We start from the raw sequence: 25,422 nt of genomic DNA, 5'->3' as shown, positions 1-25,422 counted from the left end.
TTTGATTAAAAAGTTGATTAGAGAGGGGAAAACCTATAAAGAGGTGCAAAAAATGATAGGCTGTTCAGCTAAAATGATCTCCAATGCCTTAAAATGGAGAGCAAAACCAGAGAGACGTGGAAGAAAACAGAAGACAACCATCAAAATGGATAGAAGAATAACCAGAATGGCAAAGGCTCAGCCAATGATCACCTCCAGGATGATCAAAGACAGTCTGGAGTTACCTGTAAGTACTGTGACAGTTAGAAGACGTCTGTGTGAAGCTAATCTATTTCAAGAATCCCCCGCAAAGTGCCTCTGTTAAAAAAAAGGCATGTGCAGAAGAGGTTACAATTTGCCAAAGAACACATCAACTGGTCTAAAGAGAAATGGAGGAACATTTTGTGGACTGATAAGAGTAAAATTGTTCTTTTTGGGTCCAAGGGCCACAGGCAGTTTGTGAGACGACCCCCAAACTCTGAATTCAAGCCACAGTACACAGTGAAGACAGTGAAGCATGGAGGTGCAAGCATCATGATATGGGCATGTTTCTCCTACTATGGTGTTGGGCCTATTTATCGCATACCAGGGATCATGGATCAGTTTGCATATGTTAAAATACTTGAAGAGGTCATGTTGCCCTATGCTGAAGAGGACATGCCCTTGAAATGGTTGTTTCAACAAGACAATGACCCAAAACACACTAGTAAACGGGCAAAGTCTTGGTTCCAAACCAACAAAATTAATGTTATGGAGTGGCCAGCCCAATCTCCAGACCTTAATCCAATTGAGAACTTGTGGGGTGATATCAAAAATGCTGTTTCTGAAGCAAAACCAAGAAATGTGAATGAATTGTGGAATGTTGTTAAAGAATCATGGAGTGGAATAACAGCTGAGAGGTGCCACAAGTTGGTTGACTCCATGCCACACAGATGTCAAGCAGTTTTAAAAAACTGTGGTCATACAACTAAATATTAGTTTAGTGATTCACAGGATTGCTAAATCCCAGAAAAAAAAATGTTTGTACAAAATAGTTTTGAGTTTTGTACAGTCAAAGGTAGACACTGCTATTTTTTTGAACACACCCCTTTCAACTAATTGCCCAATTGCACAGCCTTAAGAGCGTGCATATCATGAATGCTGGGTCTTGTTTGTTTTCTGACAATCTACTGAACCTACTGGTAACTTGTTTGCCACGTAGCAATAAAAAATATACTAAAAACCTTGATTATTCTGGTTAGTCACATTGTACTGCTATTATTTTGAACAATACTGTATGTATAAAACTGCGTACGCAATTTCCTATTTTGTGCTTACGTAACATTTAGAAATGAGACCTCTGGACAGTTGGAGCACAAAGATGAACTTCAAATCACCTAGATTTAATATTATCAAGCCACAGTGGACAGTTTTACAGATAATTTTACTAAAGCAACTGGTAGATGCTTTTATTTTATAGAAAACATTCAATTGGAAACTATTCAGAAGTTGTATTGATTTTTTCTAAGAAGGTCAAAATCTGTACTAAAGACAAATGCGGTGAAAAGTGGCATGCACCTTAATACAGTAAACCTTCTTATGTGTTCACATTATTTTGTCAGATCACTGCATATCTTTGTTTTTTATTATTGTTATTATTTTATTTATTTTTTTCATTATGCTTAGTTTACAGCCGCAATTCAAGATTCACAGGAGTCATCTGTGTTTATGGTCTTTTATGTTGAGATTGTTTTCATCTTGTTCTGAGTTCCTTGTTCCTGGTTTCCTGCACTCTGGTTCTTTATTTGTAATAACAGTTTTTGTTTACCATATCGTCCTGAAAAAGCTTTTTAATGCTGAAATGGCTCTATGTTTTAGAGTATAGGATTCATTATTCCTGCTTTTGTCTGTTTCTTTCTTCTGTTGAACAGAAAATAATATATTTTGGTGAATGTTGATAACCAAACAGTTGCTGGTAGCCACTGACTTCCATATGGAAGAGATTTAAAAGAGAATTAAAAACTTGAAATCATTTACTCACCCTCAAGCTGTTCCAAACCTGTATGAGGGTGAGTAAATGATGACAAGTTTTTACTTTTTTTTTTTGGTAAACTATATGTGGGCCCCACATGTCATTGCTGGCTGGGTGGTTTGTTATATGTTTGGGGTTTGTTGTGCTGTACAGACCAAAAGTTTGGAAACATTACTATTTTTTATGTTTTTGAAAGAAGTTTCTTCTGCTCATCAAGCCTGCATTTATTTGATCAAAAACACAGAAAAAAATAAATAATAATAATATTGTGATATATTATTACAATTTAAAATAATAATAAAAAAATATTATACTTTAAATTATCATTTATTTCTGTGATGCAAAGCTGAATTTTTAGGATCATTATCACATGATCCTTTAGAAATCATTCTAATATGATGATTCATTAGCAAAGTTGGAAACAGTTCTGCTGCTTAATAATTTTTCAGAACATTTGATACTTTTATAGGATATTTTGATGAATAAAAGTAAAAAAAAAAAAAAAAAAAGCTATGTTTTTAAAATATAAATATTTTGTAATAACAATATACACTACTGGTCAGTAATTTGGGGTCAGTAATTTTTTTTTTCTTTCTTCTTTTTAAATAAAATCAATACTTTTATTCATCAAGGATGTGTTAAATTGATAAAAAAGTGATAGTAAAGAAAATATATTATTAGAATATATATTATTAGAATTTTTATTTTTATTTTGAATAAATGCAGTTCTTTTTAACCTTTTATTCATCAAATATATTAGACAGCAGAACTGTTTCCAACACTCATAATAAATCAGAATATTAGAATAATTTCTAAATGATCATGTGATAGACTGGAGGTTACATGTGACACTGAAGGCTGGAGTAATTATGCTTTGCATCACAGGAATAAATTATTTTTTAAAAGTATATTCAAATAGAAAACTATTATTTTAAGTTGCAATAATATTTCACAATATAACTGTTTTTTCTGTATTTTTTATCAAATAAATGCAGCCTTGATGAGCAGAAGAAACTTCTTTCAAAAACATTAAAAATAGTAATGTTTCCAAACTTTTGGTCTGTACTGTATATACTGTTAGATCTTAGATCAGATTAGATCTTCATCTTGCCTTTTGTAAAACCTATCCATGACAATGTTAATATATAACAAATAGTACTTTAAATTGTGGTTACAGTATGTGTTGTTTCACATTGGCTGAACCTTGAGATCTATAAAGAATAAATAAAATGTCTCAGGTTATGAATGTAACCATGGTTCCCTGAGAGGGAACGAGACACTGCATCCTCTGAGGGGACACTATGGGGAACACCTCGTTGTGACCCGTGTCTGAAGCATACTTTGGAAAACGTCAACGTGTTGGCCAGCGACATCTCTGACGTCACTACCAACGCGACTATAAATAAGAGTCCGTAGGACCCGTCACTTATCTTCTTCGTGAAGCTTGCGTCCGAAGCATGGCAGGGAGCTAGAGGACGCAGTGTCTCATTCCCTCTAAGGGAACCATGGTTGCATTCGTAACCTGAGACATTCCCTGTCAAGGGAACTTCGAACTGCGTCCTCTGAGGGGACACTATGGGGAACAGTATACCCACGCCGCCATGCTGAGGGAATTGGAGGCAAGAATCATCGCAAACACTAAGTACCAACTCTACCATTTCACCGGGGGGCGCCCCTGGGACGGTTCGATGGCTGTCCATGACATTATCCCTTATGGCCAAAGGCCTAAGCTACATACCCAAATTACCTGTAGGGCCTTGGCCCGGGGTAGAGCTGAAGGCTTGGAATCAGGAAGCGATGCTTGAGGTGTATAAACAAATACACACTGGCTGAATGGAGCCCAAGGAACCAAGGTCTAATCATCTCAAAAAAGGGAACGAAGCGGAGCGCGTAACCCTTATCGTACAAGATTTCAGAAAGATTGCAGAGTATTTTCTCCAGAGGGTTAAAACTCATCCACAGATGTCTCTCCGCTGCCACCATGGCCACCATAGTCCTGCCCATGGCGGAGGCGGCCTGCTTGGTAGCACAGAGAGAGATCCGTGGTTCACGCATCACCTCGATGTTGGCAGATTACTTTAATGCCGAAACCGATAGATGCGAGAAGAAAATCTTTCATTTCTTTTTTTAATCTCTGTATGGATATCATGCACAAATGAAAGGCTCACCTGAGTTGGAGGGCTATGGTCAAAAGGTAATTTTCGCTCAATAACCTCCAACAGCTCTACATACGCAGGGCAGGAGAATTGAGAAGGCTCAGTCTCAGCTTTTTCACCATCCTCAAATATCTCCAGCTTTTCCTCAGTAAAAACCCAGCAGAGCACTAACCTCAGTGTGATAAAGTGTTAAAAATATAACATCATCCTCCCAAGGCTCTCTCTTGTCCGCTACCGCCTTTTTTTTTTCCTTTTTTTTTTTTAAGATCGCGAAGGTGATTGTCCCTCTTTAAACCATTCAGACAGATCCACCTGTATTATTACGAGCTCATTTTTTTCCCGCCTCAGCTTGGACAGACAGAGCTTTTTCCATTGAAAAAACGCTCACAATGCATGCAGATTGCCTCCTCAAAGACATTGCATGCGTGCTCTTCACCCAAACAAATGACGCAAAGATCGTGTGTGTCATCGGGTGTCAAATAACGCTGACACGGATGCACACATCGTCTAAACGCTTGCTAGTTGTCGCCATGAAAAAAAAAAAAAAAGATTGCCTTTCCCGGTTCTTTCAGATGCATGCTTCAAACAAAACAGTCAGTTGAAGATGAAGAAGATAATGATGTGTTCTCCTGGTGCTGATTTATAGTCGCGCCAGTAGTGACGTCGGAGGCTGTCGCCGGCCAACAAGTTGGTGTTTTTTCATTGTATGCTTCAGACACGGGTCACGACGAGGTGTTCCCCAAAGCGCCCCCTAGAGGACGCAGTTCGAAGTTCCCTCGAAAGGGAACATCTGTTTGCACACAGAACTACAAATAAAATTCTATGTATTTTTTTGTAGGATATCCACATTACTTCCCTGATAGGACACGTACATCACAGAGTATTTGCTGTCTGCATTTACTTCTGTATTTGGTTATCTGCAATATATCTATAGGGCGTTTCCTATCAGTTGTCAAATAGACGTTTAGAAGGTGTCTTTAGGATGTTTATGATTTAGAATAAATGTAAAACTGGCATCTTAAAGACATCTATCAGATGTTTGTATACAGCAGATGCTTTAAAGATCTTTAACAGACATCTTGTAGATGTACTTGTGCTATCTGGGAAGAGTTTTTCTCATTTACTGAATGTTATTCTTCTAGTTATTTAACTCTAGAGGATAAAAAAAAAAATGGAAGTCTTGCAGATTCACAAGAAAGAGCTTACTTCCACTGTGAAATATAAAGTGGATAAAGCAATAGAAGTGATTTTTTTTACTTACAACTGCTCTTGTCGATAACCTAAAGGGTTCCTAAAGCTGTAGGTGGTGGACAGTGAGACGCCGACAATAACAGCAGGCAGACCTAGAGATATATAATATATGAATATGATTTTTCAGAATTATTATTATAAATGATATGATTATCCCTATGCTCCTTTCTTATTTTATATCTTAAGATTAGGCTACTTTTACTCACTTAAAGTTAATCTTTAATAATAAGAATAAATTAATAACTAAACTAAAATGCAATCTTCAGCTAATCTCAAAAGGAATATCCATTTCCATATTGTACGTAATAATGTTGTGAAGCCTTAATTAACATATATCAATTAAAACGATCTTTTATTTATTGTTATAGTAGTATATTAACTAAATAGTATAGAATATTAATATTAGCATGCTATAACATGACATCAGTATATAAAGTTTTAAATAGTATTATTTATTTACAAGGTATGCAGACAGAATTAAAGTGTATTTAAATGTACCCCAGCCGACGGTCATGGCGATGGTGCGGAAAGCTCGGGGCGGACCATTGAGGGCATTTCTAATCAGGAAAAACACATGAGCTGCATACAGGATGTTCCAGGCAAACGTGGCCAGCAGGAAGTACTGCAACAGAGCTGTGATTGCTGTACAAGGACCCTGATCGACATTCTCCTACACATCTGAAGATGGAATAATGAGTGTAATAATAATATATATATATATATATATATATATATATATATATATATGTATATATATATATATATATATATATATATATATATATATATATATATATATACATTAAATAAAATGAATGCATTTAGCAGACGCTTTTATGCAAAATTTTTACCCATCATGTGTTCCTAGGGGAATCGAACCCCCAACCTTGCGCTTGATAGCGCAATGCTTTACTCTATATAATATATAATATATTTTACATATATTAAATATATATACAAGCACACATACAAATACCTTTAATTTAAGGGTTTTTTCTTTTTTTTTATCATGGTAACTTTGTTTTTTCCATAGCTTTGGTGAGCATTTGACATTTTTTTTTTTTTTTTTTTTATAGTGCTGCTTGAAAGTTTGTGAACCCCTCAGATTTGCCTATATTTCTGAATAACAACAACCTAAAAAATTCATCAGATTTTCATGCAAGTCCTGAAAGTTGACAAAGAGAACCCAATCAAACAAATGAGATGGAAATATATGTCATTTATTTATTTAGGAAAATGATCCAATATTACACATCTGTGAATCTCTAGGATTAGCTGTTAATTTGAAGGTAAAATTAGAGTCCACCTGTTCAGAGGTGCTTTTAATCTGTGAGATGACAGGTGTCAGTGTGTGCCTCGTTTTATTAAGGAACAGGGACCTATCAGAGTTTGGTCATATTTTTGAAAGTGTATCATGGCACAAACAAATGAAATCTCTGGGCACCTCAGAAAAAGAATTGATGTTGCTCACCAGGCTAGAAAAGGTTTCAGTGCCATCTCCAAAGAGTTTGGACTACAGTCAGACAGATTGTGTAGAAATGGCAGAAATTCAAGACCACTGGAGTGCTCCACCAACAAAGATCACTCTGATAGCAAGACGTGTAAAAGTCCAATAGGTTTTAAAGGACTGCAGGCTAACTTCTAAGCAACTAAAGGTCTTTCTCACATTGGCTAATGTTAATGTTTATGAACCCATCTTCAGGAGAACTCTGAATAACCATGGTCTCCATGGCAAGGAGAAAGCCACTGCTCTCCAAAAAAAAAAAAAAAAAAAACATTGCTGCCCATCTGCAGATTGCTGAAGATCATGTGGACAAGCCAGAGGAATACTGGAGAAATGTTTTTTGGATGGATGAGACCAAAATAGAAAATTAATTAGAGTGGAATATTTAATGTAAATGTGTACACTGAAATGAAAACAGATTTTAAAATCATGCCTTACTTAATTACTTTTCTGACGCCAGGAAAAAGACTTTGTACGCATGGTCTAGAATGTCCGTAAGGTGCATACATATATACGCCAGGTTTATTTTTTTAATAAATCCCAATATATATGTATAAAACTGCGTACGCAATTTCCTATTTTATGCGTACGTAACATTTAGAAATGAGACCCCTGGACAGTTGGAGCACAAAGATGAACTTCAAATCAGCTAGCTTTTATATTATCAAACTACTGTGGACAATTTTACAGAGAATTTTACTAAAGCAACTGGTAGATGCTTTTATTTTATGGAAAACATTCAACTGGAAACTATCCAGAATTTGTATTGATCTATTCTAAGAAGGTTGAAATCTGTACTAACACCTTTATACAGTAAACTTTCTTATTCCCCATATGTTCACATTATTTTGTCTGATCACTGCATATCTTTGTTTTTTATTATTGTTATTATTATTATTTTTTCATTATGTTTAGTTTACAGCTGCAATTCAAGATTTAAATGAGTCATCTTTGTTCATGGTTTTTTATAATGAGATTATTTTCATCTTGTTCTGAGTTCCTTGTTCCTGGTTTCCTGCACCATGGTTCTTTATTTGCAATAACAGTTTTTATAAAAGCTTTTGAATTCTGAAATGGCTCTATGTTTTAGAGTATAGGATTCGTTATTCCTGCTTTTGTCTGTTTCTTTCTTCTGTTGAACACAAAAATAAAATATTTTGGCGAATGTTGATAACCAAACAGTTGCTGGTAGCCACTGACTTCCATATGGAAGAGATAGAGAATTAAAAACTTGAAATCATTTACTCACCCTCAAGCTGTTCCAAACCTGTATGAGGGTGAGTAAATGATGACAAGTTTAATTTTTTTTTTGGTAAACTACATGTTGGCCCCACATGTCATTGCTTGCTCGGTGGTTTGTTACATGTTTGGGGTTTGTTGTGCTGTTACTCATATGCCTTTCTTGTGGGAGAGTATTATATATATATATATATATATATATATATATATATATATATATAGTAACAATGTTCGTTGTGAAGGAAGGAAGACGGCGGGTCGGCTGTTACTACTGACTGCTTTTTATTTAAAAAATAATAACAAAACAAAAAGGGAACGGAAAATAACAACAGATAACACAAATTCCTTAGCTTACAGCTTACAGGGAATCCAAAGTGCACCCAAACACCAGACCTGTTGGTTATTGGAGGATCTTCTATTTCTGGTCTGTTAAATGCATTAGACATTTTGCAACGAGCCTTCAGCGCGTGCTGAGTGAGTGAGCGCCTTATCGCGCACATATCGCGTCTAAAAACTAGCTCTGCAACTAAATTTATTTCAAAATTGTAATCCATATACAACTATGATCAGCTGTTCCTTCATCTTGGCTGAGCTTTCAACGTTGTTAAGGGAAAGGATGAAGCTGATTGGTTAGTTCTTGTCACATGACCCGCGGTGCGCTTGCGGCATTCTGAAAAGTTGACATGTTTTTACATTTTGCTGTATCTAAAACGTACCGAACCGTACCAAACCGAACCGTGACATCAGTGTATCGTACCGAACCGAACCATGAATTTTGTGAACCGTTACACCCCTAATATATATATATATATATACTGTTAGATCTTAGATCAGATTAGATCTTCATCTTGCCTTTTGTAAAACTTATCCATGACAATGTTAATATGTAACAAATAGTACCTTAGATTGTAGTTACAGTATGTGTTGTTTCACATTGGCTGAACCTTGAGATCCATAAAGATTAAATAAAACAAACCACATGCATTTCCAGATAAAGTTTTTTTTTTTTTTTTTTTTTTTTTTTTTTTTTTTTATGGCTACAATGTGAATTTAAATCCATAATTTGTTCTAAAGCAAGTCCAAACAAAATTAAAGGCTAAAGCAAAGGTTAAAGGACTGTCTGCATTGTAATATCTTAACTTTCTATCAACTTTACTTGTACAATATGATTATATGAGACTATGCATTTGATATTAAATTTAATCAAAATGAATGTCAACAGACAAATGGTTTTCTACCACAAAAATGTATATAATATTGTCTGTTGTCCTCTTTTTGTGTCCATTATTTTTAAGGTCCCCCCTTTGATTCATTCTTAGAATCCAGTTTATGTCGAGTCCTTGTCTTTAGATAAGACTGCAGTGTGAATAAAAGGAAAATCTGAACACCCTTTAAAGAACAGAAAATGTAGTGGTCAGTCACCAATCAATGCAAGACAGAGATATACCTAATATCTTAAAACATCAGCTTGAATAAATCGAACAAAAATATTTTCTGAACATAAAATACAGTCCTCAGTGTTAGTTTAAATTAAAAATGATAAGTATAGTGTATTAACGCACCTGTGTCGTGTTGCAGAGACAGAAGGCCACACTGAGAATGATGTAAAGTGTTTTGTCATGAATGATGAGCACAAAGTAACCAACGATCCAGGACAAACCGAGCACCACAGCCAGAGAGAAACTACTCAAAATCTTCTTCTTCATAGGAGTCCCCCGTGAGATAAAGGACCAACATTAACATTTAAATAATATAGAATATATGAACATTTAAATAATATAGAAAATATGAACTATTACAAAACTGCAAATGTTGCCACTCTGAGAGTTACACCTCAGATACTGCTCACATGAAATAATTCCAAACTTTTTTAACCAAAATTATATTTTAGTAAAGGAATGTTGTTAACAGCATCAATTAAGATTACATTAATCTTGAGCTTTGTTTTAAACATGGGCCATTCAGTTACGGTTCAGTTACGTACCTCTTGAGGTTGGGATTCGCACAGCAGATGGTTTGAGAGAAGTAGACAAGCAGAGATGTGTTAAAACACAACATGACCGCTAGAGGGAGCAAGAAACCCCACAACATCGGCCGCTTCGGATCAAACCTTCCCGCCTTGTCCAGAGACGCCAACCAACAACTACAGCAATAAGAAGAGAAATAAAGACTGAGAAAAACTGGGGAATGTGTAGAATGTGTGGGAATGTTTTTATACATTAAAAATATCTGTTTACACACAGAAGTACAAATAAAAGTTTTTTTTTATTATTATTATTATTTTATTGTAGGATATCCACATTACTTCCCTGATAGGACACGTACATCACACAGTATTTGATGTCTGCATTTACATCTGTATTTGGTTATCTGCAATATATCTATAGGACGTTTCCTATCAGTTGTCAAATAGACGTTTAGGAGATGTCTTTAGGATGTTTATGATTTAGAATAAATGTAAAACTGGCATCTTAAAGACATCTATCTGATGTTTGTATACAGATTCTTTAAAGATCTTTAACAGACATCTTGCAGACGTACGTGTGCTATCTGTGTTGTAACCTTAATGTGCAAGCTTCTGGTGTAAAAAAAAAAAAAGTTAGTTTAAAAGTACAAAAACAGTCCATTATGCTGCGTGATGTTTCAAACTGATGTGCAATCATTTTATTTTAATTAATTTTCATAATCATAAAATCTATGGTTTGTAGGTTTGTAGTGTAAACCCTGATAGCACATATACATCACTGAAACGTCTGAGACCTATTTTTTGAGTGTTTGCTCATTTGCAGTTCGTCTATAGGAAATTTAAAAGAAGTCTTTAGGATAATTATGGTTTAGGGATGAATGTATCATTACATTGAAATTTTGGATCCATGGCCATGCAACTCCCCACAGATCCAACCCATTCTCACTCCAAAGGCGTCAAAAACTGAAGCATGGTCAAGCTCCCCCTAGCGTCACTTTTATGAAGCCAAATGTGCCTCTCGGTGTCGAAATATCAATGCACTATGACCTTCATTGCTTTCAGTGGGAAACTTATGGCGTCAGAATTTCGACGCGAGGACATGAGATGTTTATCGCTATTAAATCACGTTCAAGAAGTCTCATTCAGCACACATCGCGATACTTGCCATCAGTCCCACAGTTTGGGTGATTAGTTGTAAATACGCTCTTTCAATGCCTTTTATAAAATGTATTCTGTCTTCTTTATTAATCAGATTAGTGCCATATGTTTAATCGCTGTATTATATCGGTAATCTGCGGCTGTCTTTGAGTTTTATTGTGTTTAAATAAATGAACACAGCTGCTAATTAGTGTGATTAAACTCTATCTGTCACGTGAGGTGCCATAGACCATCGATCCATTTTATATTAATTTCAGGTTAAATTATGTAAGTTGTATTTGTAGTAAAATCATGGTAATCACGACACTTGAAATAGTAATAAATGTTAAAACACAGTAAACGGGACATTAGTAACTGTAGTTTTACTATGGTATATTAATAATCAATACAACAATACAATAATCACAAAACCAGCTATGTTTGAATCACTGTAATGTTAGTGATTTATGTGCTTTTATATGACAGATATCACAGTAATCATATGCTCTGTACCATGCTTTTAATACCTTTCAATGTAAATCCAAAAAAATAAACAAATAAAACAAATTATAAATAAATAAATAATACAAAAATTATTGTTCCGTCTTGCAGTTCATTCATATCAGTTTATATCTAAATATTTTGCTCACAGATCATTATTAACATTCTGTATATAATTCAATTTTATTTTCTCTCCCTTTTTTATTATTTTTATTTTTATTTTGAGCTGAAAAGACGTAAAGGAAGCAGTCATCCCAGTGGTGTTTCTGGAGAGGTATTCCTTCAGAAATGGAGAAGGCAGAAAGCTGCGGAGGCAGACATTTGCAGCAGTATGTGATAGTTTGTAACTTTTATCAAATATTCCTGCTGTTATAATTTGTACAGCATTTGTTGTTTCTTAAACTGTTGCACTGTCCAAATACCCACACTTGCCATCTTTGCACTTGACCACTTGATTACTTATTTGACATCTTTCCTGTATTTGACCTAGTGTTCAACTGAGCATGATGAACACTTTTGACGAATGACAAACTTTTCATGACCTGATGACTGTGTTTCCCAATCCTGGTCCTGGAGAACCCAAGCACTGCACTGTTTTGGTGTCTCTCTTATCTGACAAACACACTTTTGAGTTCTTGGAGTCTTCACTGATGAGCTGATGAGTTGAATCAGGTGTGTTTGAATAGGGAGACATCTCAAATGTGCAGTGTTGGGGTTCTCCAGGACCAGGATTGGAAGCCACTGCCTTATGGGACGCGCTTATGTGTTTACAGAGATTTTTAATATCTAATTATCAATATTTCACATACTGTACATTGGACAGCTTTCCGTGACCTCTTGTGAGATCTCGGCAAAAAGTCTGACGATTTATTCCAAAACATGATGCATGATGGGATACACTAATCGTTGTATAGCGCTTCGGAGCAGTATTGGAGAGGTTTAGTGTGTGTTAAGGATGCTGTGCTTTGGCATTATTAAGATCAGGGACAGTCTTGTGCACACAGATTGAATTCATATGACTATAGCTTGCTATTAATGACTTGCTTTCAATAATGGATGCATTTATCATTTAATTATACAGCATCTTTACAGAGGCTGCTTTCATGGTCTAAACAAAACCCAGTGTAATGTATAAGTTGAATGTAATTTAATAATATTTCCTTCATTTCTGTCTTACAGGATTGTTTGCAAATAACACTGTAGTTTTCCGTATTGATAAAGCATTGTGTCCTCTTTTTCAAGCTTCATACAGTAAACTTTACTTGGTGTCTTCCTACTGCTTTTATCATAAAAAAAAAAAAAAACATCAGTTCTCATCAGGAGTTTTAGTAAAGGACATATTCACACACAGTCATCCCCTAGTTCCAGTCATGAAGTGAATTCATGATGTAATTGTCAAAGCTAGCAGGTGTTTGTTTTCCTGAACACTTTCTTCTTCCATTGTGCGGACAATCAGTGTTTATTTGATGCTTTTCTGATAGAGTTTTATAGATGATATTGCACACTTGATTTGCACGTCTTCATGGTGTTATTTTGTGAGTTTGAAACATTTACATTGTGTTGTAAAACATTTTGGTCAATTTAATTTATAAGAAAATGTATCGTTTTCCAGTGTTATCTGAATGACATACTGTATTTATTGTTTTGTTTTTTAATAAAAGCATTTTCATTTGCATACTGAAAATAGTTAATGTTTAGAACATAACTGCCTTTTTATTCTTTATGGTGGCAAAAACGAGCTTGGTGACAGAGTAATTTGGGTACGTCTTTAAATGAGTTTGACATATCAATAAATAATGGAAGATCCTTACAAAAATATGCATGTTCATTATGCTTTATGTATTTATTTGTTCATTCATTCATTCATTCATTCATTCATTCATTCATTCTTTCTGTTTTTATTCCTAGAGTTCAAATGGTAGAGAATGGTAAATCAGAGAAACACAAATGTGAACAATTTTAACTTTAAAACACAATGTAATATACAATGTACATTTTAGAAGCACATCATTTGATTAGTAAATATATTTGTCTTTGGTCAAAAAGAAAAAAGAAAAAATCTTAAAAATGTGTCTTATATTTAATGAGAGGAATCTATCTGTTGGATACAACTGCGACTGCTGGGCATGTGCACATCACTATTGCCCAATTTTTGTCAAGCTGAACAATGGAGGAAGGTGTAGACGTTAATAAAAGAGAATCTAATAAGTAGCAAATTTAATCTATTGTTAACAGAATCTATCCCTTCAGCCGGAAAATGAAAAACATCTGTTATAAATGGATAAGGAAGTGTGATGCCACTGCTCAGATTTGATGTCATTGGCTGTGAATTTTCAGGAAAGTCTGTGGTTGGACTATCTTTTAACCCATGTTAAACAGCGCATCATGTTAAAAAGTATGTTTTGCTGCTATCATCACATTAGTAATATATTAAGTCAACAATGAAATGTTGCTATCTTGAGAAAAATGACATCTTTAGCGAGATCCTAACCCTAACCCTAAGCATAACTTCAATGAACTACAAAAAACAGCCCCTAGTTTTGCCTTTCCATAGATAGAACAACGGAGGCTTGTGGATAATGTAGTTTAAAACTTTTTATTAACGAAACAAAATAAATTATTTATTTTTAAGGAAAACTGGATATCAAAATATGTTCATTGTGCAAACCTCTATGATATATTTGAGAGGCAGGCTGAAATGTGGTATTTTACAGTGAGCAATATTTAAAATGCCTTTATGCCAGCTTTCCATTTATTTCTGAAAACTGAGCTCAACATTATTTTATCAGCATAGCACAAGTAATAATCCTGCCCATTTTCTCTTTGATATGTTAATTGGACTCTGATTTACAGCCATTTGAAATGTACAGTTTTGGGCTCTTCCGGGGGGTGCTACTGGGCCCCTGGGGGTACAAGGGCTGTGAAACCTACATATATGTATTCTCCTCATCATGGACAACAAACTGAGTCATATTTATATCTGACAGTTTTCACAGTCCACCGTTTTCTATTCTTAAATCATGGCTATTATACCTTTTGACAGGACATTTTGAGGTCATCTGATGAAACATGGAAAAATTTGAAAGAAATTATTTAATAATGAAAATAATAGATTATTTATTTGATTTTTGAAGTAAATGGCAATAAATATAATGGATGAACCTGCAACAACTTGCCGTTATCTATTCCCCACTGTTAAGCAGTAATCAAGGACCCATTGTGATACTTCACTATTACACAAGGACAAATTAATGCAGTGCTAAGAATACTAATATATATATATATATATATATATATATATATATATATATATATATATATATATATATATATATATATATATATATATAAAAGTGAAAAATAAAAAACAATCCAAATGAAGTTTAATGGACAGAGAGCTCAGCTTATGTTCTGCGTGATTTTAGCAGGGTGAGCAACTATGACCCTTGAAGTATTGTACACTTACCATTCTTCAAGCTGTTTTAAGACCTTTTGAGAAGCTTTTTCTTTGAAGACAATTTACCACATCCTCTTCTTTCAGTCCTTTCAAGAGCATCACTTGGTCAAAACCCCTCATTTGGCTGATGAGATCATCTGTACAAATGAAAATACTGCAATAACAATTTAATTCTACAAGAATTAAGAAAAAGTTACAGAGGCAAAGGACTTGCTCACGAGACTGCATTAGCACGTGTAGTTCTCAGTGAATGGAGTTTTTGCCTCTAGAATTCATCTATTGTTGCCGTAAATGTGTCTTTTTTTCCTCTAGAATCTTTCTCCAAAGTTCCTGACTTCTCTCGAAAAATGTGTTTTAGTCTGTGCAGTGCAAGTTCTTGTTTCAAACCAATCAACTATCAATACACAATTTATAACACAGCATTTACAAAACAATGAAATAATGTCAATTGGTGTTTATATCAACTAAACCAATTTCATGATACTTTTCTGCTTTTAAAACAGGTGGTGTGTTTTTAAAAACATAAGATAAAAAATGTCCAGTCACACTTTGCTAACATGCTTTAATTGTAATAGTATATATATAAAAAAAAATATCAAGGCTGACATGAACAGTTCTGTTAGAGATCATCATAAAATGTTGTATAACACAGCATTGCTTCAATACACACATACCAGAGGACTTCTGTTTGTTTGAGCACAAGATGGCCATCTTCATTCCTCATCCTGAGCAAATCATTTCCTTGGTCTTCCTTCTCTTCTGAAAAACAAGATAATCTCTGTGTGCAATTAACACTGTTGGGAACGTTACCTTAAAAAAGTAATTAGTTATAGTTACTCACTACTTCTTCCAAAAAGTAACTGAGTTAGTAACTGAATTAACCTATAATAAAAGTAACTCGTTACCAGGGAAAGTTACTATTTGCGTTACTGTAAAAAAAAAAAAAAAAAAAAAAAGTTGCCCAAGATTTTTTTATTTTTTTTTAGAAGTTTTAACAGGTCAGTTGAAATTAGTAGAACAGACAGGTGTTCGTACATAACTTTCAATATTTATTGCACGTTAACAGACAGCAAGAGTTTTATCCTGCACTTCAAGTATTATCTTTGTAAGAAAAGTGTTTTTGGCCACTAGATTTGTAGATGCGTGTGTCACACATTACATGTACACATTACATGCACGTTCTTGCCTTTGAATTAATTTGAAGTAGTGCTTATATCTCCACCTTGAAAATGCCAACTTTTCATTGGATTGCTCCTGACACGCCATTTCTGCTGCTGCTGTGAATCTCTGTGTAGCTGTTGCGTGTGTGTGTGCAGTGTTGCCAACTAATTTTCAGAGAAAGTTGCTAAAGGAAGGTTGATTTTTTGCTAAAAGTTGATAAATGACGCTGTGAGGTCATTGCGTGATGAGGGTGCTATGTAATCACAATGCAAAATTGTGTTTCTGCATCAAATCTAAGCAAAAATACTTTATGTTAATTTATATTTTAATTTAAATAATAATAATGCATAATATAATATTAAAATATAAACAACTGTATTTTTTGAATTGTTGAACACTTACAAATCTTTTGAACAATTTCAGATTTATTTTTTTAGCTTGTAAGCTTGTAAAACTACTACACATTCTGAGCAATAGTTTTAAGTATTGTATAAGTATGCTCCACTCCAAAAATAGGGCAAAATCTATTATGTTAATATGAAGGAATTTTTCGTATAGATTTTTCACAGGTTTTTTACCTGCATGTTTAATTACGCATTGTATTAAGTGTTTTCCGTTTACAATGGATAATGTATAATGTCCTGAGAAAAATACTAGTACCTTTTACATTTTTCTAGATATTGTTCTTGCAATGTGATAAGTGGTGAGCAATCAGTTACAAGCTAACACGGTGTATCATTAATGAACAATTATTAAATTTTTATTATTATTAATAAATCAAACAATTGCAAACAGCAAGTAACTTGATTTACATTATGTGTACTCATCTTTGGTTTCCTCTTTTTGTGTATATTAGATGAAAATGTTAGCCTTTTTTTATCATTCAAGTCAAATTAAACGTTGCTAAAAGTTGCCAAATAAATGTAAAAAATTGCTAAATTTGTTGCTAGGTGCTTTTTGGAAAAAATGTTGCTAGTGTAGTCTGAAAAGTTGCTAAATCTAGCAACTAAATTGCTAAGTTGGGAACACTGTGTGTGTGTGTTTGGTGCCGCTGGCATGTGTGCCTGCATGTGTGTAAAAACACTGGCTCTGATTGGCTACCATGAAACACAAGACTCTGCCTCATCCAATCATAATCGCTTATCTCGTTATTAACCCACCTGTTCACTCGCTGTGTGAGCCGGGGTGCATTCGGATTGCATAGTTTATTAAATCAATGCATAGTAACGCACTGCATTTAACGTTCAGTAATATTAACGGCGTTGTAACGACGGGAAAAGTATTTAGTTAGATTACCCCGTTACTGAAAAAATTACGTCGTTACCTAATGCCGTTCTTTTAAACGCAGTTATTCCAAACACTGGCAATTAATATTGCTCATTAAACATATAATTAAGTTAAAGGGACAATAAGTAACTTTTTAGGTATTTTTTTATCTAAAATCAATATTTTTATTCATAAATATGCCCTCAATGGTGTACAAATACCTATGCCAATGTTTAAACTAACTAATTTTTTCTTTGCTTGGTTGTTATTATATAGATAGACAAACATTTATAGTTAAAAGTTAAACAGGCTATTTGATGAATAGCAGCTACTGAGTAATGTAGCGAAGGTGCTAAAAACTAGATTTGTAAGTTTTAGTTTTTGTAACCCAGAAATTCTATAGAAATATTTTAATAGAGCATACGATTTTTGATGAAAATTCATTGCTATTGCTAGACATAAATTGTACAAACCTCGGTTGCTTCTCTTCTCTGCCTTTGTAAACTTTCAATTCTATCAAGATCGTCTCTAGTAGCTGCCGGGCATCTTTGTCGTCGTGTTATTGACTCTCGCTCTCCTCCTCTTCCTCGTTCACCTCCTCGCCTAGATCCCACTGATCCACTGCCTCTCTGTCCTCTCCCTCTACCTCTACCTCTTCCTCTCCCTATTGTTGAATCATCTGATGATGATATCTAACAATGCACATAATTCAGAAAATAACGAATAAAAAAGATATAACTACTAATTACAATATTTCATGTTTTCCACAGTCAGTAATTCATACTGTAACATTCGTTTGTTAGTTGTCATGTTGCAGTTTGTTTGAAATAACACACCTGTTCACCTGAAGGAAAACTCGACGGAGTGCTATTAGAAAACATCCTGTCAAAGCTTTTTGGTACATATCGCCTACTGTTGATGCAATGCGCATTTGAAAAAGCGAGGCGCTGGAGAGCAAATTTAGTTTGAATGCAAAATACAATTTCACCACTAGATGGGAGTAATTCCTACTTACAGTCCCTTTAATTCAAAATAAGATTCAGACCAGAGCATTGGATAAGTAAATGTTGATGTTAAATGTTAAAAATATTCTAAAAAATGTACCTGGGAAGGGCTGATCATGGCAAGATTCACTGATTGAGTAATAGCTCTTTTAGTTTTTAGGAAGGTTTGTGAGGGTTGGCTCTTAAAAGAGCTGTTGAGCTCGATATTGTAGACCTGAAAAAGAAGAACAGCATTATCTGCAAACAATCCTGTAAAACAGAATGAAGGTAATATTATTAAATACTTGCAACTTGTAAATTACATTGGGTTTTGTTTAGACCATAAAAGCAGTCTCTGTAAAGATATTGTATAATCAAATGTTAAATGCATCCATTATTGAAAGCAAGTAATTAATAGCTAGCTATAATCATATGGATTCTTTTGATAGTGTCAGATGAGATAGTCTTGGGGCTTGTACAATATCATACAAGTGTTAAACTGAATTAAGCACTATACAACGCTTAGTGTATCCCATCATGCATCATGTTTTGGATAAATCGTCAGACTTCTGCCGAGATCTCACGAGAGGTCACATAAAGCTGTCCAATGTACAGTATGTGAAAATTGATAATTAGATATTAAAAATCTCTGTAAACACATTAGTGTGACCCATAAGGCAGTGGCTCACAATCCTGGTCCTGGAGAACCCCAACACTCCACATTTGAGATGTCTCCCTGATCAAACACACCTGATTCAACTCATCAGCTCATCAGAGAAGACACCAAGACCTCAAAAGTGTGTATGTTAGATAAGAGAGACACCAAAACAGTGCAGTGCTGGGGTTCTCCAGGACCAGGATTGGGAAACACAGTCATCAGGTCATGAAAAGTTTGACACACACTTGTGGTCATCATGCTCACTTGAACACTAGGCCAAATACAGGAAAGTCGTAAAATAAGAAATGAAGTGGTCAAGTGCAAAGATGGCAAGTGTGGGTATTTGGACAGTGCAACAGTTTAAGAAACAACAAATGCTGTACAAATTATAACAGCAGGAATGTTTGATAAAATAAACAAAGTATCACAGACTTACTGCTGCAAATATCTACCTCCGCAGCTTTCTGTCTTCTCCATTTCTGAAATGTAATTCAAAATAAATTGAATTATATACAGAATGTTAATAATGATCTGTGAGCAAAATATTTAGATTTAAACTGATATGAATAAACTGCAAGACTGAAAAATACATTTGTTTATTATTTATTAATAATAATAAAAAATGGTGGGGGGGGGGGATTTAGTCTTTGCCCGGTACAGAACATATGACTATTGTGATATCTGTCATATAAAAACACATAAAAACACTAACATTACAGTGATACAAACATAGCTGGTTTGGTGATTATTGTATTGTTGTATTGATTATTAACATACCATAGTAAAACTACAGTTACTGTGGTAAAAACATGGTAAATGTCCCGTTTGCTGTGTTTTAACTTCCCATTTCATTTATTACTATTGTAAGTGTCGTGATTACCATGATTTTACTATAAATACAACTTACAACATTGAACCTGAAATTAATATAAAACGGATTGAAGGTCTATGGCACGTCACGTGACAGATAGAGTTTAATCACACTAATTAGCAGCTGTGTTCTTTTATTTAAATGCAATGAAACTCAAAGACAGCCGCGGATGACCGATATAATACAGCTATTAAACATATGGTGCTAATCTGATTAATAAACAAGACAGAACACATTTTATAAAAGGCATTAAAAGAGTGTATTTACGATTTCTCACCCAACCTGTGCCACTTGTAAACTGATGGCAAGTATCGCGATGTGTGCTGAATGAGACTTCTTGAAAGTGATTTCATAACGATAAACATCTCATGTCCTCGCGTCGAAAGTCTGACACCAAAAGTTTCCCACTGAAAGCAATGAAGGTCGTAGTGCATCGAAACTGCGACACAGAGAGGCACATTTGGGTTCATAAAAGTGACACTAGGGGCGCTTGACCATGCTTCGGTTTTTTACGCCTTTGGAGTGAGAATGGGTTGTGTATACTGTAGAATTAAATATAGATTAGAATATAATGTGCCTGAAAGTACAGTACACTGTAGTCTTAAATATACAAGAAGCAAATGTGCGAACAGGTTGACACTGTCAGTAAATCAGTATGAGGTATAGAATGATGAATATCTTACTGATAAAGTGAATAATAAGTGGAGACATGTATATGTTAAGAGGCAGGTTTTTTAGTTTATGAGGGATCTTCTTGGGGAAGAAACTCCTCCTAAGGCTCTCGGTTTTTGCCATCAGTCTAAAGAAGCGCTAACCAGATGGTATCCATTTTCGCAGGACACGTCCTGGCCAGGATTTCGATATTGCCTAAAATATCCAGGTTTTGGCTTTGGTTTCCTGTTTTCATACTTAATGACAGTAATGATCATTTGACCAATAACATGCAGACATTGTATGTAAACGACCAATCGTGGTGCGTGAGAAGGTAAGCTCTCAAGGTACTTTATACAACAGTTGGTCTGTGCAGCAAAAACAAAGCCAAAACATGGATATTTTTGGCAAAATAAAATAATCCTGGCCAGGACGTGTCCTGCAAAAATGGCACAATTGGCCAACCTACAGCAAACTGAAAAGATGGTTACTAGGGTGGATGGAGTCCTTGATGATTTTAACAGCTCTGTGTCACGGTTCATGAATGCACCGTTTCCAGCTGTATTCATGTTACGTCATGTTGATTATTTCATGTGGGTGTTGCCGCTGATCGTCTGATCAGCGGCAGGTTCATCTCATTCCAGCTGCCTATTTAACACCCTGTCTTTCGTCTCTTGTTTGTCAGATCGTTGTTTGAGGTCCTCCGTGTTAGATGTCTGTTTCTCGTGTTCCTGCCTTGCTTTTTCTCCTGTTTCGGTTCGCTCTGGATTACTACCTTCACACACGGATTATCGTCACCTCACTCGGATCTACCACCACCGCCATCCCTACCAGCGCACTCAACTCACCAAATCACCAGTCTGTGCTGCCATCGATGTTCCTGTGTCACTCTTCAACCTTCCATCATCACATCTTGTACAATAAACTCTGTTTACTCGCTTTTGCCTCCTGTTTCATTTACCAAGCGTCACATTTTGCTTTTGCAGCGTTTGAGGTAGATGTCCTGCAAAGAGGGGAGAGCAGACCCGGAGATGCGCTAGGCTAAGTTCACAACTCTCTGCAGGGCTTTGCAGTCTTGACTGGAGCTGCTCCCATACCACACTGAGATACACTGAGTCAATACATTTTCTATTTTCTATAGACTCTGAATTTCCTCAGCTGTCGCAGATGGTACAGTCTTTGCCTGGGTTTATTAACATGTGTTTGAATGTGGGTAGTGCAAGAAAGAATGTGAGGACAAAATAATTGTATATATTTTTATGTTTGTAGTTTATTTAAAATATATTTAATTTATTTTTCTATTTATTTTTATTATTATCATTATTACTAATTTTGAAAAGAGCTGAAAACATATATTTTATTTTTATAAATTGAAAGAACAATATTGTTTGTTTTTTTGACATTTATTTGTAACATTTATATTATATTATATTATATAAACTTTCATTTCTAACAGTTCATTTTAATGACACATTTCTAAATGAAGATCACTGCAGACCAAGGCTGCAAGCAGCGCACCTTGTTTGTTTTCTTTATTTTATAAATGCACAAAGTTTTGTTGCTGTTATTATGTGTGTATACAAATAAAAGTAAACCCTTTACAGATTTGGTTGATGTATTGCACTTATCTGTACGATCAAAACTGAAAGTGTAATTTAAGTTATTTTCAGGGATATACATGGGGATCGACTCCAGAGGATTAAGAACTAAAAGAGATTTAGATGTTAATGTTTATTGAAAAAAAAAAAAAACACAATTTAAGGTCACCTTTTGTGAAGATAAGCGTTTGCTTTACTTGTGCTCTTGACCCTTGACTTTTTAACAATAGTTTTTCTCCGGGTGCTATAGCTGTGTTTATGAAACACATTTGTTATGGTAAGAAAAACCCAGAGAAAATTGTTCAGGTTATATTAGCCATTTTGGGGGGGGGGGGATAAGGACTTCATTGTCATGTGGTAGGTAGGTTCACTAATGTCAGTGGTAATATAGTTTAATATTGATTACAACAGCATTTAAAGGAAATAATATGAAGAGCTTAAAAAACACTTTGCACACCAGTTAAGAACACCTGTACTGTGTACACACGCAGACATCAATAATCAGCATAGGAATCTCAACAATAGTGATGATCACCAGACAGATTCATGCTGCATTGCATTCTGGGTGCACCAATTTTAACTCATCCATGGCTCCCAGCAGGCATTGCGACATGAATAAATTATGCAGCATCATTTTTATTTTTATTTTTGGTGACTTTTTACTGCCTTATTTTGTTACTTTCAAAAATTGATGAGAATGCTGAGATTCACATGCTGATTCATCGTGTCTATGAGCACCGAAAATTAGAACCTTCCTATGAGCCATATTTATAAAAGTTGTTTATAACATTTTTCTCACATTAATATAACTACAACAACACTGAAAGCATAAAAGCACTACAGTTTTGGACAAATGGCAATCAGAGACTCAGATACATGACTTTATCATAAATTCCTTGCCATCACATGCATGTTTGATATACAAAAAAATTTAGACAACCAAAGATAAACTTTAATTTAAAAAGTCAAGTGTCAAGATGCAACTATAATAACCACCATTCCCAAAAATTGTAAGTTAAAAAAAAAAAAAAAAAAAAAAACATCTAAACGTTAATTATCAATAACTGGTTAGTAATGCATGAAGCTGGTGATGCTATTTGTGGAGATGATTAATCATTTTCTGCTATGATCTTGAGAGATTGAACGTCTTCTTTTATTTCAGTTGATTTCATCTAAGGCTGTGGCTGAAGTCATTTGTAGTTCTTGTTTCTCTTTTCTTCAGAGATTCTGCTTTTTTTTACATCAGCTTTTCATCACTAATGCTCAGATCACTTAATTAATCACATACATCTCATTAACTTTAACACTGCTTCAGTGTTACTTTAAAGGGATAGTTCACCCCAAAATCTAAATTATGTCATTAATCATTCACCCTCATGTCGTTCCAAACCCAAACTGTGTTCCGAAGATAAACAGAGGTCTCACGGGTTTGGAACAAAATGAGGGTGAGTTATTAATGACATTATTTAGATTTTTGGCTGAACTATCCCTTTAAGAGGGCTTTTACCCTGGGCTCGTTTGCTGTGGTCCGAGCGCGATTGTTCCTGGCGCCGCCCACAGCTTTGGCCTGCTTTCACACTCAACAGTTGTATCAAACCCAGGTGCGTTTGCAGTCACCTTGTGTCATCACAAACGAAAACGCATGGAGAACACAACGCGACTGAGCTTAATTGTAATTTTTTGTTATTTCGGTGCTATTATGCGAAGCATAATAATTAATTTTAATTATTTAATTTAAATTAATTTAATTTGGACTTTTATGAGTGTATGGAATCAACTTCGGCTCTCTCGTGTGTTGAGGAAACAATCACATTGACAGTGTCACGCATGCGCGGGAAACTTTACTTCCCGAACAAGTACACACCCGAGTCCATGTTGCTTGCACATTCATGCAAACCGCGCCACAGTTCGGGAGCAACCGAACTCAGACCACCTTCTCCAGGTAGTCTCGGGTTCAGTACCCCAGTGCGCACCAGGGTCCGATGATAGCATTCACATTAGCGATTTTTTTAGTGCTCCGTTCCGCACTAAACTGCCAGTGTGAAAGCCCCCTAATGCTCTTTTAGAGTGGGACTATACATACTCTGAGCAGTGTTAATTTAACACTTGGGAATTTACTGTGCAGCATTGTGATAATTACAATAGAAATATCAGAATGCCGGAAGGAATATCCAATATGTGGGGCTTTCGAATATTATGTCAACACACTGTGAACAAACTGTAACTTGCTTTAAATACAATAATCTGTCAAATGCATAAATGTAATCAAAGCTGAAATAAGGCCACTGGCCACTTCTATTTTAAATGTGTGTTCAGACACAAACAGAAAAAAAGTGTAAATGTATTATTTTTTTTTATATTTTTTTTTCAGTGTGTTTGTTGCCATTGTATGTAATAATTATACCCAAAGAGTCCAAAGATGTGCGTGTTTAGGTCAGCTGATGTACTGAAACAACCAGTATGTTAAGACTAGAGCATTTTAATTACACAATTGGGGGTAAAATTAACTGAAATGTCTTGATAATGAGTTCTAATATAAGGGGAATTTATGCAGTTTGTAGAACTTCCATAGACAGTATACATATAGGGTAAGAGTGGAAAATATCAGTAGAATCTGTACAGTAAATGGCAGATTGAGAAGCAGCAATAAAACAGCACAGTAAAGGAGCAGTACACAATAGTACTTGTGGTTAATAATAATAATAATAAAAATGATTTGTTATCTATTTTTATCATCTCATGATGTTGAGTTGACAGTTTGGACTCTTTAGTGCTTCAGAGAGCAACTTCACTGCGGAATCCTTCAGGTCTGCCTACCTAGCAAAACCACCTAGACAGAACAAAGAAGCTTTCAAAAACACACAATTTCAGATAACTCTATTTAGACAAAAGTATACCCCATTGAAAAGCAATAAGAACACCAATGTGATGAAGGGGTGTACCTGGTTTACAACACGCTTAAGGTTTTGTATGTTACATAAGTTCATCAGCATGAACTAGCAATGAACAACACTGCCACAAAATTTATTAATA

The 25,422-nt window shown here is 34.9% G+C and overlaps 1 protein-coding gene and 1 long non-coding RNA gene across 4 annotated transcripts in view; both read right to left on the bottom strand.

The window, feature by feature from the left end:
* LOC113065029 (adhesion G-protein coupled receptor G7-like) overlaps positions 1 to 25,422 on the bottom strand; it is a 95,002-nt gene that overhangs the window by 28,071 nt on the left and 41,509 nt on the right. The window lies entirely within an intron of this gene.
* On the bottom strand, positions 9,379 to 10,265 carry LOC113065031 (uncharacterized). The gene is made up of 3 exons (XR_003278920.1): positions 10,125 to 10,265; positions 9,703 to 9,840; positions 9,379 to 9,529 (listed from the first exon to the last, which is right to left on the bottom strand). It is a non-coding gene; the product is annotated as an uncharacterized LOC113065031 (long non-coding RNA).

This window comes from Carassius auratus, chromosome 47 (genome assembly GCF_003368295.1).
Source record: "Carassius auratus strain Wakin chromosome 47, ASM336829v1, whole genome shotgun sequence".
NCBI lineage: Eukaryota > Metazoa > Chordata > Actinopteri > Cypriniformes > Cyprinidae > Carassius > Carassius auratus.
Note: the sequence above shows the minus strand (reverse complement) of the source record. Positions and strands in the feature narration are given on the sequence as shown.